The sequence below is a fragment of the Anthonomus grandis genome, chromosome 14 (assembly GCF_022605725.1).
Source record: "Anthonomus grandis grandis chromosome 14, icAntGran1.3, whole genome shotgun sequence".
Taxonomy (NCBI): domain Eukaryota; kingdom Metazoa; phylum Arthropoda; class Insecta; order Coleoptera; family Curculionidae; genus Anthonomus; species Anthonomus grandis.
Genome location: NC_065559.1, coordinates 19,387,158 through 19,404,858, shown reverse-complemented (window position 1 = coordinate 19,404,858; position 17,701 = coordinate 19,387,158). Strand labels below are relative to the sequence as shown.

The following is a 17,701-nucleotide window of genomic DNA, read 5'->3' as shown; positions in this document are numbered from 1 at the left end:
TTTTGAGCATAGAAACCCATGTCATATGCTCAAAAGCCCCCATTCGGAGATGGGGCTGTTTTAAAATTGGACCCTTTGCGGTAGGTGGGTAGGTAACCCAACGTACACGAAAAGTTTGTTTTTACTTTACTGAATACCATGTATTTCTTTTGAAAACATCTTGTCGGACTTGCATTGTCTTATTTATTTATTGTAACACGACGTTTCGGTTGGTAAGTATCTCCAACCGTTATCAAGTGTAAACTGACGATCAGTTTTGTCGTGTCAATAAATAAATAAGACAATGCAAGTCCGACAAGATGTTTTCACTGTACCATTGTCTACCACCTTCAAAAACATGTATTTCTTTTGTCAATGACAACGATAAATTTTTGACGGAAACTTCAACCTGACTGACAGGAGAAAAAAACTGTTTCTTGCACGTTTGTATGAGAAAAAGTAGAGGATGAACCGGCTAACTTTCCGCGAGCTTGCTGATGTGCATCTAGTTTATGGAGCTACAGGCAGCAATGCATTGGCGACTCAGCGCTTGTACGCTCTCAATACTTCCAGATTTATAATGTATTAGGTTTGATTTATAATGTACTAGTCGTAGTCGCAGTTGTTGACGTTTTGCGATTCATCCTGCCATCTTCTTGAAAGCCTAGTCTGGATTTGAGTTGCAAACTATAATAAATTAAAATGAAAATAAAATTTAAACTTATCCCTAGTTAAAATTGTAATATAAAGGCAAATTTTTATAACAATAACGGTCCTATGGAAAATGTCATAAATTTATCTTATTGATGTACTTTTTGTCTATATTTATTATTTAATTTCTTAAATAACCAGGGTTTCTTTTTTTCAGGTAAAAAATAATAACTGCGTCAGAACATTTTCTTCAATTTTTTACCAATATTACCCTACTTAATGAAGAGTAGAAACAATAAAAGCCAACTTTAACTGTAAGTTTTTAAGAAATGCTAAGCTTAATGGTAAGTATTTAATGAAGTTTAAATGTTGCGTTTTAATTTAACATATAATAAAAGAATCTGTTGTTTTATTTGTTAAAGTGATTCGCATAAATATTTTAATTTCCGACTAAGTTAAAAAAAAAATGATATATCGAATCAGATATTTGATATAACATTGGAATCTAGATTATTTCAGGAAAAATACTAATCAAATTTTTATTTTACCTTGTTATTTAATTTTAAGTATAACTAAAATTAAATTAAAATTTAGAATATAAAAACATAACTATTTAAGTTTTTGTAAACTAGTGTTTCTATTACTTATTTCTTCATAAAGTAAAATGCTTGCTGTTTGCGTTTCTATATTTTTTTATTCATGGGAATTTTATTATTAATACGTGTAATATAAAAAGAATATCGTGTAATACTCCCGAACATCCAATAGGAAACATAAAGTGATATAAAGGCCAATTTAGCATCATAGTACACCAGCTGTCGAATATGCTCGATTACGGTGGCAAATTTGAATTCGGAGTAATATCGGGGTAACAACATGGTCTCCGGAGTTTTGTAATCAAAAGGAAAGCGGAAAATCTAAAATATGCTAAGTAGACAATGTCCTTCTAGTTAATATATTAAAAATAATGTTTATTATTGTTATTAATAAATTAAATTTAACGTTAATATTAAATAAAGAGGAAAAATAGGTTTTTACCTTTGGCCTATAGGCACATGTAAGATCATAAAAGAATGTAATTGAAGTAGATATTAACTTTTATCGTAAGGGTAGGGAATCATAACATGTAACAGAGTTGTAACAGAAAATGAGCACTAAGGTAGGGCCGTTATGTCTTTAGGAATGGCGTACAAGCCACTTTAAGGCACCACACGATGGTGCACATGAGAGCCCTTGATTAACTTGTTAAATAAATAACTATGTTAATGAAACTGAGGTTAGACAGCACATACTCGTTTGTATAAAAAAATGCCTGCCTTAGTGAACTAAATTAATTATATAACATTTTTGTTTGATGTTTAAGGCAACTATTATGAAATTTTTAAATGATTTTTTTAATTTATTATAAAAACTGTCAATATACAACATCATAGAGAGAAGTAATAATATGTAACTTTAGCTTGATCTGATAATTTAAAAATTCTTTATAAATATAGGTGTGAATAAAAACTTAGCTTTTGCTTTTAGTATGAAGTGTAAGGTACTAGGCAGATTTAGCATTTGCTGAAATTGAAGTGAATAACCTTTTGCTTTTACTTACTAGCAAAAGCTAAATATTTTAAGTATTTGCTTAAAGTTATTATTTAGTAAATCATCCAGAAAATGTTTTTATACTGATAAGGCCTATTTATATTTTTGTGACTATTCAGTCGGCCGTGAAATTCTATGGAACTGCAGGTTCAGACCTGTCGATAGACTTTTAACTACCGATGAAAACTTTTTAAATCAGTATCATTACCGAGTGCTAAGGGTTTATGTTCAAAATGAGTACTGATTCAGAAAATTCTACAAGTGATTTTTTGACGGAGGAAGTTCCTGCAAAAACTTCGTCCAAGCTGAAATCGATGCAAATTTTCGAAAGCTATAATATTATATTTAATGAATCGCAATTTCCTTAAATAAGAGAGCAAAAAGAACAAGCATACAAAGAAATCCACCGAAAATATATTTTGCAAATTCGAAGGGATTTAACTAAAAAACAACTAAAAAAGAAAATCCTAAACATGAAGACCGAGCTGAAGAAAAAGACGGATAAAACTGCAACATAAGAAAGATCTTTTAAGAAAGATCATAAGAAAATTCTTTTAAACGCGTGGGAAAAACCACTTTTGACGCTAATGGAAGGACAAGAACACCCTGTTTTTTCAAATAGTACCAGGAAGGTAATAAGGAAAGAATAAAATTAAAAAAAATTGAAGATATCGAGTTATATGTCATTTTAGTGGTTTTTGGGTATGAAGATTTTAATTTTAGATCCCACTGAATATTTTAGAAAATAGAGGGGGAAAGAGAGGGAATAAAATTTAAAAAAACTTTTTTCGTACAAAATCGGGTAACATGTCATTTTAGGGTTTTTGGTTATGCATATTTTGATTTTACACCCCACTAAACCTTTTATTAAAAATGGGGATGGAAGGGAGTAACATTTCATAATATGAAGTTTTATGTATTTTTTTTTTTAGGTTTTTGGGGTAAACGAATCTAGTTCTACTAATTTAAGGGGACAGGCTAAAAAGGGGAAAGGTCAAAAATTGTTAATTTTCAGGAAATCAATTTTCAATTTTAAAATCCAATAACTTATTACTTTATTACTTTGTATTGAATATATTGATGGATTTAGTTTGCTATGCCTATTTAGGATTGAAATTAAGAAAATATTAATAAAATTCCATTTAAATTTTTTTTTAGATCAAAAGAGAAGAAGAAACTACAGATTGTAACAAACCAGAAGGGGAAATGTCACATATTTTCCTGTAGTTTTGTGGTATGCTCAGTTTTTTGTACACAAAATGTATGTTACTCTAAAACAGCAAAGGTTATTTCGGATTTCTGATTTAATTGGGAAAGATACAGAAATAGCTCAAATACTTTTTTTCGCCTCTTACACCCCGAACTTTTGATAAAGAAGTCTTGCCTTTGATATTCAGCTTTGTTTTAATGTAGAGAAATTTCTAGCGGTTGGATTGCGACAAAATTTCATTAAACACTGCAGTTCCTTGTTCTTGGCCAATGGTATAGGCAGTAGTCCTGCAAATAGATAAAACATCCTTAACATTGGAATATATCATTATGTTCACAGTTAGATTGACACAGATACCTTTGTATAATTGATCTGCTAATTCGAACACTTTGGCAAATTATTATAGTCGGACTACCGAACAGATGGAGTAAATGATGCGAAATAAAGGCCCGCCCATCGATGCAACCTTGGCAGATTTAGACGAGGAGAATTATGCCTACTTATTTTAAATTATTTTACCGTACAGCTTTGCTTTGTAAGCAGCTTTTTTTAAAATATAATATGGTCGCCTGTAAAATGGGTCCAAACCGATTTTGAGGTTGTGCCAGGTAATGATATAATAATCCCTTTTAAGTATTTTGTTATGCAAAGTTATGTTAATATATTGGGGTTTACCGAAAATGGATAGGTAATCCTTTTAAGTAATCGTGCCACGTCAAACATTTAGGGTGTAATTGGCCAGGTTCATCAGAACCGAGCACTACCTGAGCGCTGCAAGTTTTGCCTATAATAGTAAGGACCAATAAAAATTGTCATACCTGAGCAACAATCGAGCGCTCAGAGAGCGCTTTTTTCTGATGAACCCGGCCTTTATAAAATATAATTTTATGATCATAATCTGGTTTTGAAAATTACTTAAGTAGCTTTTATCTTTTTTTATATATGTATATATTTATATATGTTCATAATCACTTCCTTTTCAGCAATGGTCAAATGTTTTCGCACTCTTTTCTTGGGGGGTGTCAATGGGGGTGTACGTGGCGCCTCAGCCATTATTTGTTAACAAACAAATTTACAAAAAAATAAACACAATCTCAACTTTTCAATATTGTGAAGATTCAAATATTCGAATAGCAGAAAATTCAACCAAAACGATCTAAAGCCGCTCGACTAATAAAATTAAATAAAACCCCAAGTCATGAACCCTATCGAGGCTCTAGGCCACACCTCGGGCGCAGAACGATCACGTGACCACTTCATCTGTTCGGTAACCCAAGTATAATAAATTTTTTCTTTGGTTCAACAGCCGATTCTCACATACCATTCCATGCTGAGCGATGATAGACAGATGATGTTTGGCGACTTTTATGCTTGTTAAGTATAGCAAAATGCATAGTCCAGCATTTAAAAAAATCAAAAGTGATTTTCCTAAGATCAAAAGATTTGGTTTAACTCGTGCAGCTCTGAAAACTTCAGTCCATTCATTTAAAAGTTCCACATGCGAGTTTTGCTGAACTAGTCCAAAATCCTTTTCGCATTCCATAAATAAATGTCCTCTAATGGGACAACTGGTCTTAATTTCATCAAACCTTTTTTGCACATGCGCTAAGTGATGGAGGTAACGGATAACTGTGTAATTCTTATTCTGTCAAAATGAGTCAAAATATATCGAGGACTCCAACATTACTGGGTAGAAAGTTATAGACGAAATGACGCAACAACAAACATATTTCGTCAGACTTTTTTTGACCGTTTCTTTTAAGATAAATATAAAAAAATACTTGTTAAAAACTTTAGCTTTCGCTAATTGCATTTTTAGTAAAAGTTACTACTTTATTCACTGCAAATTAAGCATTTGCTAGGAAAATGTAAAATTTAGCTTTTACTGAACTTTTATTTACACTGCCTATAAAGATTAAAATAACTCTTCTGCAATAAATAAAAAATGTGTCTTTTAATGTGAAGTTTATTATAAAAAAATATTCTCAAGTTCTTACAATGATTAGTGACAGCAATTCTAGTGCCATTAATGTTGATAGAAAATCGATCACTTAAAACCTTACAACCATACCAAGAAAATTATGGATTTGGCTTAGACCATTAAGTAATTTATATATGCTAGATCCCAACTTGCGGTTTGTCAAAAAGGATTCTTGAATATTAAAGATGTTTCTAATAACGAAATCACATTGCGTTCAGTTTCAACTTTACCATCTACTGGCATGGGTCAAGGATTCCTGAAATATAGCTGCAAAAAAAGCTGTGGAATAATGGCTTATGCATTAAGAATAAAACACTTTGTTCCAGTAAATGTCATTCAAGTTTTCCTTGCAACAATTTATTAAAAAATGTAGTTCCATAAATGTTTAAAAAAATTAGTCTGAGGTTTGCTTGGTTTTAAATAATTGGGTCTCGTACAAGAATATGGTTTATATGTTACGTTGTCCCATAAATATTTAAGAAATACAACATGTTTTACGTTTGATTAGTTTTAAATAGATTTGGATAAGACTATGGGTTTTTGTGTAAATAAACGTTTAATTTCCAACTTTATGTATTTTATCTGAAAATAACCTGATTTGTGATAGTTCAACGACGCTGAGCGTTTTTATTGATGTATGATACGGATTTTGGGAATAGAATCTCAAAAAGAAAGGTATTTTATTAATGTAATAACAATAATTAGTGAAAAAACCTCACACAAGTTTTACCTATTAGAGACATATTCCGCGTGTTGTTTTTGACGACAATTGTCATAAAATTGTTTTTTGTTTATTTAGTTTTTATGGACAATTATATGAGCGACGAAAAAACGTCCCGTGGCTTAATAATAAAAAAGTACTCTGCTCTTATTGAAGAAGTGAATAGTGCTAAGGTTGCTAAGAAAAAGACGCTAAGAATGCATTGGCTTCTGAACCATTATGATGTATTATCTATACAGAGCTTAGGATAAACTGATAGCACCACTTCACAATCAATCAGTTGATGTAACATACTACGTCCATGACGATGAACTATTTAACATTTTTTAGAAGATACACATATCTACAAGCATGTTGATCAACAATTATTGTGAGAAAATGCTGAATATTGATAGTGGTTTTTACTTACAGGTCATGGAGGTAGCGATTGCATGATAAAAAAAATCAAAGGAAAATATAAGAACATAGTTCGTACTAATATTTTATTATTTATTAACCTGTGTGCACCATGGCAAATAAAGCAAAAGAGAGAAAAGAAGGGAATCGTGTCAAAACCCATGATTTTTAACGATTTGAATTCCCGCTGCCAAGTAGATTTAATAGATTATCAATCCCAGGCTGATGGTAAATACAAATTTATTCTTGTATATCGGGATCATTTGACAAAATTTGTCATTTTGTGACCACTCGAGACTAAACGTGCCGAAGACGTTACGACTTACCACCTTGTCGATATTTTTACCGTTTTTGGAGCCCCTGTGGTTTCGCAATCTGATAGTGCTCGTGAATTTTGCAACAGGGCTATTGAAGAATTAAAGACAATGTAATCCGAACTAAAGCTTGTGCATGGCAAAACACGCCACAGCCAGGCAGCGTCGAACACGCCAATCAAGATGTAGGGTAAGTCAGGGAGAGATGGCCAGCTTTTTGAAAATCTTAATGGATCGACATAAAATTTAAAGCTGAAACCCAGAAAAGGTCATCAAGAAGTGTATCAATCAATATGCGATTAGTTTATGGTACATTAATCTGGTAAATTAACTTACCTAGTTGTTTTAATTATTTTACTAGAAAAATAGATGTGAATTGGCCATCTTTTCCTTATTGTACGGTTGAGATAGCCAGGCCGTATTTGCTGATAGGGAGAGATGGCCAGTTTATTTTTTTCCATTTATCTTGACTTTTCTTTACTTATCTTAAAAGAATTACAACAAACAAATACTCAATAATAGATAGTACTTATATATTGCTAGATTGTAAAACAAATTAAATTTTTTAGGAAAAAATTAATAAATCTTCTGCTAAATGGAAATAAATTAAAAAAATTCTAAAAACTAAAAAGCGTCCGATCTTAGTTCCTACTTATTAAACATATTGGCACATTTCATACACATGTTTGAGAAGCTGGTACACTGGTCATGTAGCCAACGGCTACACGAAACGCACTGTATCCAATCGGCCTTCCTTATAGTTGCAAAGTAGTTTTTCAGACATCCAACGCATTCATTTGCATCGAAATTTTCTTCTTCGCCATCAATTTCTAAAACCATCTCACCTTCTGACTCCGAACTCGAACTGAATTTATTTGATTTTTGTGGAATCTTACTTGATAATTGTTTCTTTTGGCTTATTTCCTTGGGTTGTGCATTTTTTCATCGTTTCAAACATCTTCCTCTAACAGCATTAATATTTTCCGTTGTAGTCAAAACAGCTCCTAGATTTTTTGAAGCTCTTTTAACCTTTTCTGGTAAAGTTGGAACCAGAGAAATTTGTTCCAAAAGTGTACCAGGGGTAACATCTGTTTTGGACGTTCTTGGTATCGGTGAGGTTTCTTCGCGTGTCTGCTGAGAAGTTGTTGAAAATTCAGTAATTAATTGTCCTTTCTTGGCTATTTTAATATTTGCTTGAGCACTTGTAGGTGGTTGGGGTTCACACGCCAACGGCTGAATATTATTGCATGTCGACTTTTGTGAATTTTCTCCAATGAGATCTGATAGCAACTGAAAAGGCATAGTCCGGTATTGCAGAAGGGTTAAATGGGTAAATTCCACAAGATTTAAATCCTGAGACCGCATTCGATACTGTGCACGCTCTTCCCCTACTCTCTGAAAGCATTTGTCCAAATTGTAGTCTGGTTAATTTTCTTCCAGGGTTAGCACGAACCCACAAGCATTAAAAATATGATTTTAATGATTTAAATACTGCCCTATCTAGCGGTTGCAAGTAATGCGTTGTGTGACTTGGAAGACACAGCAACATTACAGCAATTCCATTTAAGTGCAGTGCGAAGCGTGACCATCAAAGATCAGCAAGACTTTACCAGCGGGCTTTCGTTATATAAAATGGTCTTTAAGCCACATAATAAAAATGCTGGTGTTAACATACGCTGATTTTTCTATACATATAAAGAACCGACCCGGCTGGCATCCCATCTTCATATTCTGCTTTCTTATATTTGCCTTTCGTAATACAAGCCGGCGGAAGAAACATGCCTTCAGCATTGCAACACGCGATGCAAGATATTGTTTCCCTCTTTTCAGTGCACGTGGTCATAGACACACTTTTAAAACCCTTTTCGGCAACAACAATAGCAATACGATTATTCATTTATAGCCCCGTCTCATCGGTATTAAAAATATACCCTGGTTTATATTAAAAATATCATTTTCTTCTAGGGTGGTTTGGAGCAAATCAAAATAGTTTTCAACGTCTAGCCTATTCATTCCCTGATTTCGTGCAATTGATACTCCTTCTGCTTTTCTTAAGCATAAATCTAGATGCCGGCGTAAAAAAGAGCTAAACCAGTCGTAACCTGCTCTTTCTTTCTCTCTATTGAACCTATGCGGTATTTTTAGCTGTTCAGCAAAAAAAAAGCTACTCGGCGAACATCATCAATACATAAAGGAAAACTAGATTTCTGCATTTTTTTCAAATGTGTTGCTAACTTAAGTTGGTTGGTTTCACCCAGAAGCGATTCGGGGCCCATGCGTCCCTTAGAGGTATTATTTTTTTTCAACCTTCTTTCCAGAGTCTTTTGTGGTACACCATGATTCTGCGTAGCGGCATTAACCGATGACCCACTTCTTACGGTATCGGTTTAGCAGTCGTACAGAGTAGACGTCTATACTCGTAGGAGGCGCCGGTGCTCAGTTTTGTTTTGTTTTGATTTTTTTTGATTTGTTTTAATTTGTTTTGATTTGTTTTGATTTGTTTTGATTTAATATAAATTGTTTTGATCTAGTGTTGCGTGTTTACATTAACGTGCTATATTTTCGCGGTACAAGTGTTTCCAAAAAAACTAGTTAAGTTCCTGCGTCAGTAAAAGTTTTTGTTTTATAATCAGTTCCTGTTTTGACTAAATTTAAATTATCTGGCTACCATTGACCTTAACTTGAAATAATTGAACATTAACCGTAGGACGTGCAATTGTGTGTTTTGTTGTACGTTTGTTTCCTGCTTTGGGTTCAAGTTCAAGTTACTGTTTACTTGCAGTTCCTGTTTTAATATTTATTTCAATTTAATAACATTGCCTTATAATCTAAAATGAACCGCAGTTTTAAATGTTGTCAGAAGAGGGATTTTCCAAATTATTGCTGCATCTCTTGTATTTCAATATTCCACCCAAGTTGTCTGGAAAGAAATTCTAATGCCATAAAACTGGGAGGCTATAGGATTTTATGCTCACAAAGATGTCAAGATGATTTTAATGAAAGAGATCAGGAAGGAAAAATTAATGAGCAAAAGATTTATGATTTGTTGACAGAATTGAAAGAGAAGGATAGACATATAGAGAGAATGAGAAGAAACAGCATGGTTTTTGAAGATGAAGTGTCGAAGGCCGAAAAGAAGTTTTCCTCATCCCTGGAAAATTGCATAAACGGAATGAAGAGTTTAAAGTTGAATTGGAAAACTTAAAAATTAAAGAAGGTGAATTGTTGGCATTACTGGAAGTGAGCGAAAGGGCAAGTCTTAAGTTCAATTCACAAATAAGCGAGCTAAATATCCTAAATAAAAGTTTAATAGTAACGATAAAAACATTAGAAAATGAGTCTTCAACCTATAAGACTGAAATAAACTTGCTACAAAAAGACGTAAACGACTTAACTAATTTAAATAAGAAGATGTTAGACTCCGGAAAGGTGTTGGAGGTTGAAAAAGATACCTGTTATTCCGACATTTGTGCATTGAAGGAACAGTTACAGATTTCCAAATCTGTTGTTATTAATTCTCCAACACAGCTACCAACTAGGCCAAATACACCTGACGATAGTCGACCTCGGCTTCTCTTTGTTGGTGGAAATTGTAGCAGAGTGTTCCTAAAACATTTACGTTTAAAGTTTGAAGCTTACTACAAGGTCCAGTGTTTCCTGAAACCGGGCAGTTCAAGCAGTGAGGTGATTAGGACAGTATCAAATTTAGTTAAGGACTTTACGAAAGAAGATTTTTTAATAGTAATGTTAAATGGAATTTGTTCTTCATCTGATGTTTTAAAAAATTTAATTCAAAATCATGTTGATACAAATACTTTAGTGATGACAAGCCCTTATACTTATTTAAACCATAATGTTATCTATAATAGTAATAAGGCCCTTTATCGTACTTTTCATGAGAATAATATTAATCTGTGTGGGATTTTGGAGTCTAATCACGCCAGTAACTTTGGTTCAGACTTGGCATCATTATTACATGCACATATTTTCAAATATTTTAAAATTAATATTTCATCGAATAAATTGTCTTTGAATCATCAAATTAATGAGTCTGACCTAGTTACTAATCGTGAATTGGATTCTTCTTTTTTAGTGACATGTCCACGAAAGTTGAATCTCATTTATGTTCATATTCTACTAGTTAAATTGAAATTAGCTCTTCGAAAAACTTAAGTATCTTTATTCTTAATATACAATCCCTAAGAAACAAGATGGATGAGCTTCATCTTTTGCTGGACACATGTAATTTTCCTGATATTGTACTTCTGACTGAGCACTGGTTGAGGCCTAGTGAATGTTTTTTAATATCTGATTATCTTCCTATATCAAATTTTTGTCGTCAACAATCTATACCTGGAGGAACCATGATCTTGGCTAGGCAAATAATTGAAACGATTTTTTGTAATATTGATAAGTATGATAATCTTCTGTTAGAGAATGTTTTTGAATTCTCTCTTTCTTTTTCTAAGCGTTTTAATTTATACAGGGTGTCATTGAAATGGTGTAAAAAAATTCGGGGGGTGATAGTATTCCTAAAAATTTTAAAAAAAGTTCCTATAACTATAGGGCGGAAAATGCATATTAAGGGAGTTAGGGGCACTGAAAGGGTAAATTTAAAAAACGGTTTTTTGAAATTGTAGGCTTAAAAAACGAGATAAAATTTCGAAAAAAAATCCTCTGCCATAAATTTTGACCCAAAATCAAATGGTGATACTGAAAAATAATTTGGAAAATCGGAAAGGGTAGTTTTTGCAAGGGTAGGGGGTTAATTCGTGAATAACTTTTTTTAGGTTATTTTTTTTGCAACGTGGGTTTATTTTTTAAAAACTACATACTTTTTCCTAGAAAAAAGGTACTCTTGTTGCACATCGCCCAGAACGATGGTTTTCGAGAAAATTAAAGGCAAAAAGTTTGCTCTGATGGGTTGCTAACTGGTTAAACAACACAAACCTATGAAAGTTATGGGGTTTCAAAAGTAAACACGTAGTTATTAAATAATTAATTGAAAAATCTAAATTTTATGATTTTTAAAACATCTTATTGCTTTAAAAAACGAAATAAACCAATTACCAAAATTCCTTATTAAAATAATGCATTTCTTAATTCATTCATAGTAAATGTTCAAGTGACCACCATTCATTTCAATGCAGACATCTGCTCTTCTTCTCCATGATCTGCGTACCCTGTGGAATATCCCTGGGGTTGTACGAATTTGATTGGAACAGTCGATAATGCGTTGACGTAGTTGCTCTTCAGTATTAATCGGCACTGAGTAAACCAAATAATAAGGAATTTTGGTAATTGGTTTATTTCGTTTTTTTAAAGCAATACGATGTTTTAAAAATCATGAAATTTAGATTTTTCAATTAATTATTTAATAACTACTTGTTTACTTTTGAAACCCCATAACTTTCATAAGTTTATGTTGTTTAACCAGTTAGCAGCCCATCAGAGCAAACTTTTTGCCTTCAATTTTCTCGAAAACCATCGTTCTGGGCGATGTGCAACAAGAGTACCTTTTTTGTAGGAAAAAAGTATGTAGTTTTTAAAAAATGAACCCACGTTGCGAAGAAAATAACCTAAAAAAAGTTATTCACGAATTAACCCCCTACCCTTGCAAAAACTACCCTTTCCGATTTTCCAAATTATTTTTCAGTATCACCATTTGATTTTGGGTCAAAATTTATGGCAGAGGATTTTTTTTCGAAATTTTATCTCGTTTTTTAAGCCTACAATTTCAAAAAACCGTTTTTTAAATTTACCCTTTCAGTGCCCCTAACTCCCTTAATATGCATTTTCCGCCCTATAGTTATAGGAACTTTTTTTAAAATTTTTAGGAGTACTATCACCCCCCGAATTTTTTTACACCATTTCAATGACACCCTGTATATTCTTTGTGTTTATAGGCCACCTACAGGAGATATTGCTATGTTTCTGGACAAACTTGATTTTATTTTATCCCAGTTGTCCCTGCACTCCAAGGTTATATTGGCTGGTGACTTTAATATCAACTACACTGATGAAACCTTGCCACGTACTTCTCTTTTAAGTATTTTAAATTCTTACGACTTGAAAATGCACGTTCTTTCTCCCACACGAATAACTTCTTCATCTGCAACTACAATTGACTATTTCTGTACAAATTTTGATGACGTTTTATGCACAGTACTCCCATCTGGTATTTCCGACCACGAAGCTATTCTTGCTAAAATGCCATATAATACTGTATCATCTTCATCTCATTATATGGGAAGAATTTTCAGCAAAAGAAATTTCAATGCTTTTTCTGCTGCTACAGCTTCGGTAAATTGGAATGCACTTGAAACGGCTTCTGACCCACTTACTTTATTTTTTCAAGTTCTGTGTGATAAGATCAATCAGTGCTTTCCTAAAATGAGGCTTAAAACTAAGAAACGAAAACCATGGGTTACAAGAGGCCTTAGAATTTCTGCTAAAAACCTCCGTTTTTTGACTAAATTGTGCAAATATACCACAAATGAAAATATCCTTGTATATCATCAGAAATACCGTAGTCTCTACAGAAAGACAATTAAAGCATCAAAATCTAATTATTATAGGGATCGCTTAAATATGTCATCAAATAGGCAAAGAGAGTGTTGGTCGATTATTAATGATTTTAGACATTGCCATAGAAAAGTATCGGAACCGGAGTTAAGACCTGACATTTTAAACGACTATTATTGTGATATACCTAATATCTTGCTCAACAGCATTCGTAGTAACATTGATCCCTTACACTATCTTCAACAAGTGTCGGTTGAGCATGCATTTTTCTTTCATCCTGTCGAACTTACCGAAGTAAAAAATGAAATCAAACGCCTAAAAAACCATAAATCATCTGGAGCTGATGGGATATCTTCGAGGTTGTTATTTTTTTTGCCTGATTCAGCCTTAAATGCTTTAGTTTCTGCCATAAACAATTCTTTACATAATGGCATTTTTTCTTCATGTTTAAAAGAGGCAGTGGTTATCCCTCTTCATAAGGGTGGAGATTTGGATCAGCCTTGTAATTTTCGTCCCATTTCTATTTTGTCTACCCTCTCTAAGATAGTTGAAAAACTTGCAAAAAGCAGAATTTTGTCCTTTTTACATCATAATGGCATTTTGTCTGCAAATCAGTTTGGATTTCAAGCCGGTAAAGGGACTCATGATGCTGTTTTTAGCTTTTTGGAGAGCGTCTATGTGTCCTTGAACTCTGGAGAGTCATCGGCGGCAGTGTTTTGTGATCTATCCAAAGCATTTGACTGTGTGGATCATGGAATACTGTTATCTAAGCTCGATAAATATGGTTTTAGAGGCGTAGCATTGCGATGGCTTGAGTCCTATCTATCAAATCGTACTCAGAAGGTTTCAGTGTCTGGGCGTTTGTCTGCTTCTAGATCCCTAAAATGCGGCGTTCCCCAGGGTTCAGTGTTGGGACCACTGTTATTTTTACTGTATGTGGATGACTTGAGTTCATTGAAACTGCAGGGCAAGGTGGTTCAGTTTGCTGATGATACCACCATACTATGGAGCCATAATAATTTTGACTACATTAAGACTTGTATCCTTGAAGACCTTCAGATTTTATCAGGGTGGTGTGCTTCCAACAGGCTCGTGTTTAATGTAAGAAAGACGTCTATTATGGGGTTTAAGTGCGATGTTCAGGGTCTGATGTTTGACGAAAATTCCCTCTTGCAGAATAAAGAGTGCTGCAAGTTCCTAGGAATTACCATTGATGGTCGCCTTCGGTTTGAAGATCATATTTTACATTTAGCTGGGAAATTATCTTCTGGATGTTTCGCAGTAAGAATGGCAAAACAAGAGCTAGGAGGGGCGGTTGCACGGTACTTTTCACTTATTGAATCTCATATTCGGTATGGCTTGCCTTTTTGGGGTTAAACCAATAAGGGGCTACTTAACATTATCTTTGTTATTCAAAAAAAGCAGTTAGATACCTGTGTTCTGCTAAGTTAAGAGATTCTTGCAAGCCCCTCTTCATTTCTGAAAAAATCCTAACTCTTTTTTCACTCTTTATCTTAGAAACAGCTGCTCTTATTCACAAAATTCCCAAACTACCCTCTGACATTGGCCATTTGACTCGTCGTGTAAATGATGTTCCCCTACCTATTCCTACGTCTTCCCTTACCAAAAACTCATTAATTTACATAAGTAAAAAAATTTACAATCATGTTCCTCTATGTGTTAGACATATATCGGATGTTAAGAAATTTAAAAGAGAATTAAAGTCGCTTTTATTGGCTAAGGCATATTATAACCTGGATGACTTTTTTAATGATAGGTTTTAACCTTGGACATGTTGGAAAGTTTTCTTTTTTTCCTTTTTTCTTCTTGTCAACAAGTTTACCTTTATTTAGTAATTGATTGTTTTATTTAGTTATCTTTAATTTAAGTATGTTTAAAAAGTTTGTCTTCTTGTGTTTAATTTTGTTCATTGTTTTGTCAATTTTTGAAATTGTATTTGTGTTTTGTTTTTTTAGCTTGTAGGATGCTTGTACACAAGATTATTCTTACGTAATATAGCACATTTTCTTTCTTTCTTTCTTTATTTCTTACAGCCTGCATGGCATCCTTTAAATAATTTTCACTCCAGGAGCCTCTGGTCGATGCCGATTTTCGTTTGTAGTTTATCGGCATTTGGTCTGAAACAGACGAAAAGTAATCATGACATTAAGAAATTAAGCCCGCGTTCTGGTCGGCTATGTTAGTTTCTATTTTCCATAAGATCATTGCAAATTATTTGGAGATCCCGTTCAGCATCCCCAAGTACGCATCAGATTTGGTTGAAATTTGACATGAACATTTCTAGAAAGTGTATCTCTCCCAGGGGTGCGAATTTTGATCTTTTGCCTTGTAGATTTTTAATCTCATTTTAAAAATTGATGTATTGTTGGTGGCCTAAGCCTGCCGAATATTGATTTTTTTTCGGAATGTATTAACTAAACAAGTAGACAAAAGATGAATGATTCCAGACCTGGGATTGTAGATAACCCTTTTAGTATTGTTGTTATAAATGAATTTCAACCAAATCTGATGCGTACTTTTTGTGTAGTTTGTTGAATGAAATCTCCAAATAATTTGCCTTGGTCTTATGGAAAATAAAAACCAACAGCGCTGCCCATAACGCGGCCTTAAGTCTAGATTTGTCGATTAAAAAATGCATTGAATACTAACCATCTATACCAAAATTTGGCCATCTCTCCCAATTGTACGGTAAAGATGGCCATCCCATTTTAAGCAATTTATATACAAGCTGAATAAAGACTTTGAGGTTAGGAACATATTTTCGTTTATATTTAACTAATCAACGCCAAAATACCACTTTAAATACTACTCTGCGAAAAATTATAGTCCTTACTATCAAAGACACATCATTTTTTAAGACCTACGAAAACTATTTATGAAAAAAACTCAACTAATGGGCACAATTCGTCTCGGAAATCATTACTGTTTACACGTTTGAACGCAACTGACTGCAGAAAGTACCGTTCGCGGATATAAATACGTTTGCTTAGTGGAATTTTTTGACATTGGCCATCTCTCCCGTATGGCCTTCTAACCCGGACTTACCCTAGAGAACATGCTATCCACATAGATGTTGGAAAACAAAACAGAGCGTTAGTTTTAAGATTTATGAAGAATACTTCTTTACATTTTGGGATAAAAAGAGCTCCATATGAAGCCATTTTCGGTGGTAAACCAAAAATTGGAATAGAAACTTCAAATATTCCATTAGAACCATAAATAGTGTAACAATTGAAGAAGAGTTGGAAAATGTTATAAATTCTATTCATGCTGATGCCCATATTGCTGACAATGCACAAATCGAGCAATCGCATCAATCGGAGATAGAACTTGTTTTCAGAAACAGAAGAGGTCATAGAAGAGCAGCTGGAAGGAGTATTAGCGGAAAATCATGATAATGGTCAAGAAATTTTATATTCGATATGCATTACTTGTTTCAATCCCGTGAATGAAGAAGGTTTCGATGTTGGAAAGCGAGAAACATAGGAATTGAAAAAAAACTGCTCATGATGGATTAGAGCTACAGGCAAAATGAATTAAAGTAATATCAGATAGCATCCATCTAAAAACGAAAATCGGATCAACTGTAAGAATTCCCGTTCCAGACGTCGATCGAGGCAGAGAAGATGCTGGGTCAGTTTTAGCTGTAGTACTGGACGCCACAGAAGATGGGTTTTACCGCTTGGGAACAAAAGAAGGAGTGATGTCAAAATACTATAGCCATTCAGAAGTTAGTACGCGACCTGCCTACATTTTGAAAATTGAAGAAGTTTTCAAAGACAGTGAAATCCCTCTTAGATCAGTGGCTACTGCTCAATCGACAGGACTAATGTATTATGTAATTCTAAATGCCATTATAGCTTAAGTTGTACAAACAAATAACAAAAATGAAATGTCCTGATTTGTATTCTATACGTACGTATTTTTATGTAAAACTTAATTCCATAATAAATAAATAAATAAATATATTAAAAAACGGACTAAACAGTTCATTAAAAGACAAGCTTTTTACACATATGGACTAATATCTTCAGTCCTTTTATATATATGGTCTATTTTTCATAAACGGTCTGTAGCATATATAATATGAAAATAATAAGCGACTATTGAATATATAAATGGTATTTAAAATTTATGAAAATCCTTGATCGATGTTCAATAAATTCACTTAAAGTGTAGAATAAAATAAAATAAAATAATTTGGAGAATGGTGTCCATGTTCTGGGATGTATTTTTATAGGTTTTTGCTAGCAAACACAGTAGAAAATAAAGGTCTTATTTCACCAGAAATTCCTTTTATTATGACGACCGGT

The 17,701-nt window shown here is 33.3% G+C and overlaps 1 pseudogene; it reads left to right on the top strand.

Moving 5' to 3' along the window:
* Positions 1–14,654: 14,654 nt before the first annotated feature.
* LOC126744776 (uncharacterized) lies at positions 14,655–17,253 on the top strand (annotated as a pseudogene).
* The last annotated feature ends 448 nt before the right edge of the window (positions 17,254–17,701 follow it).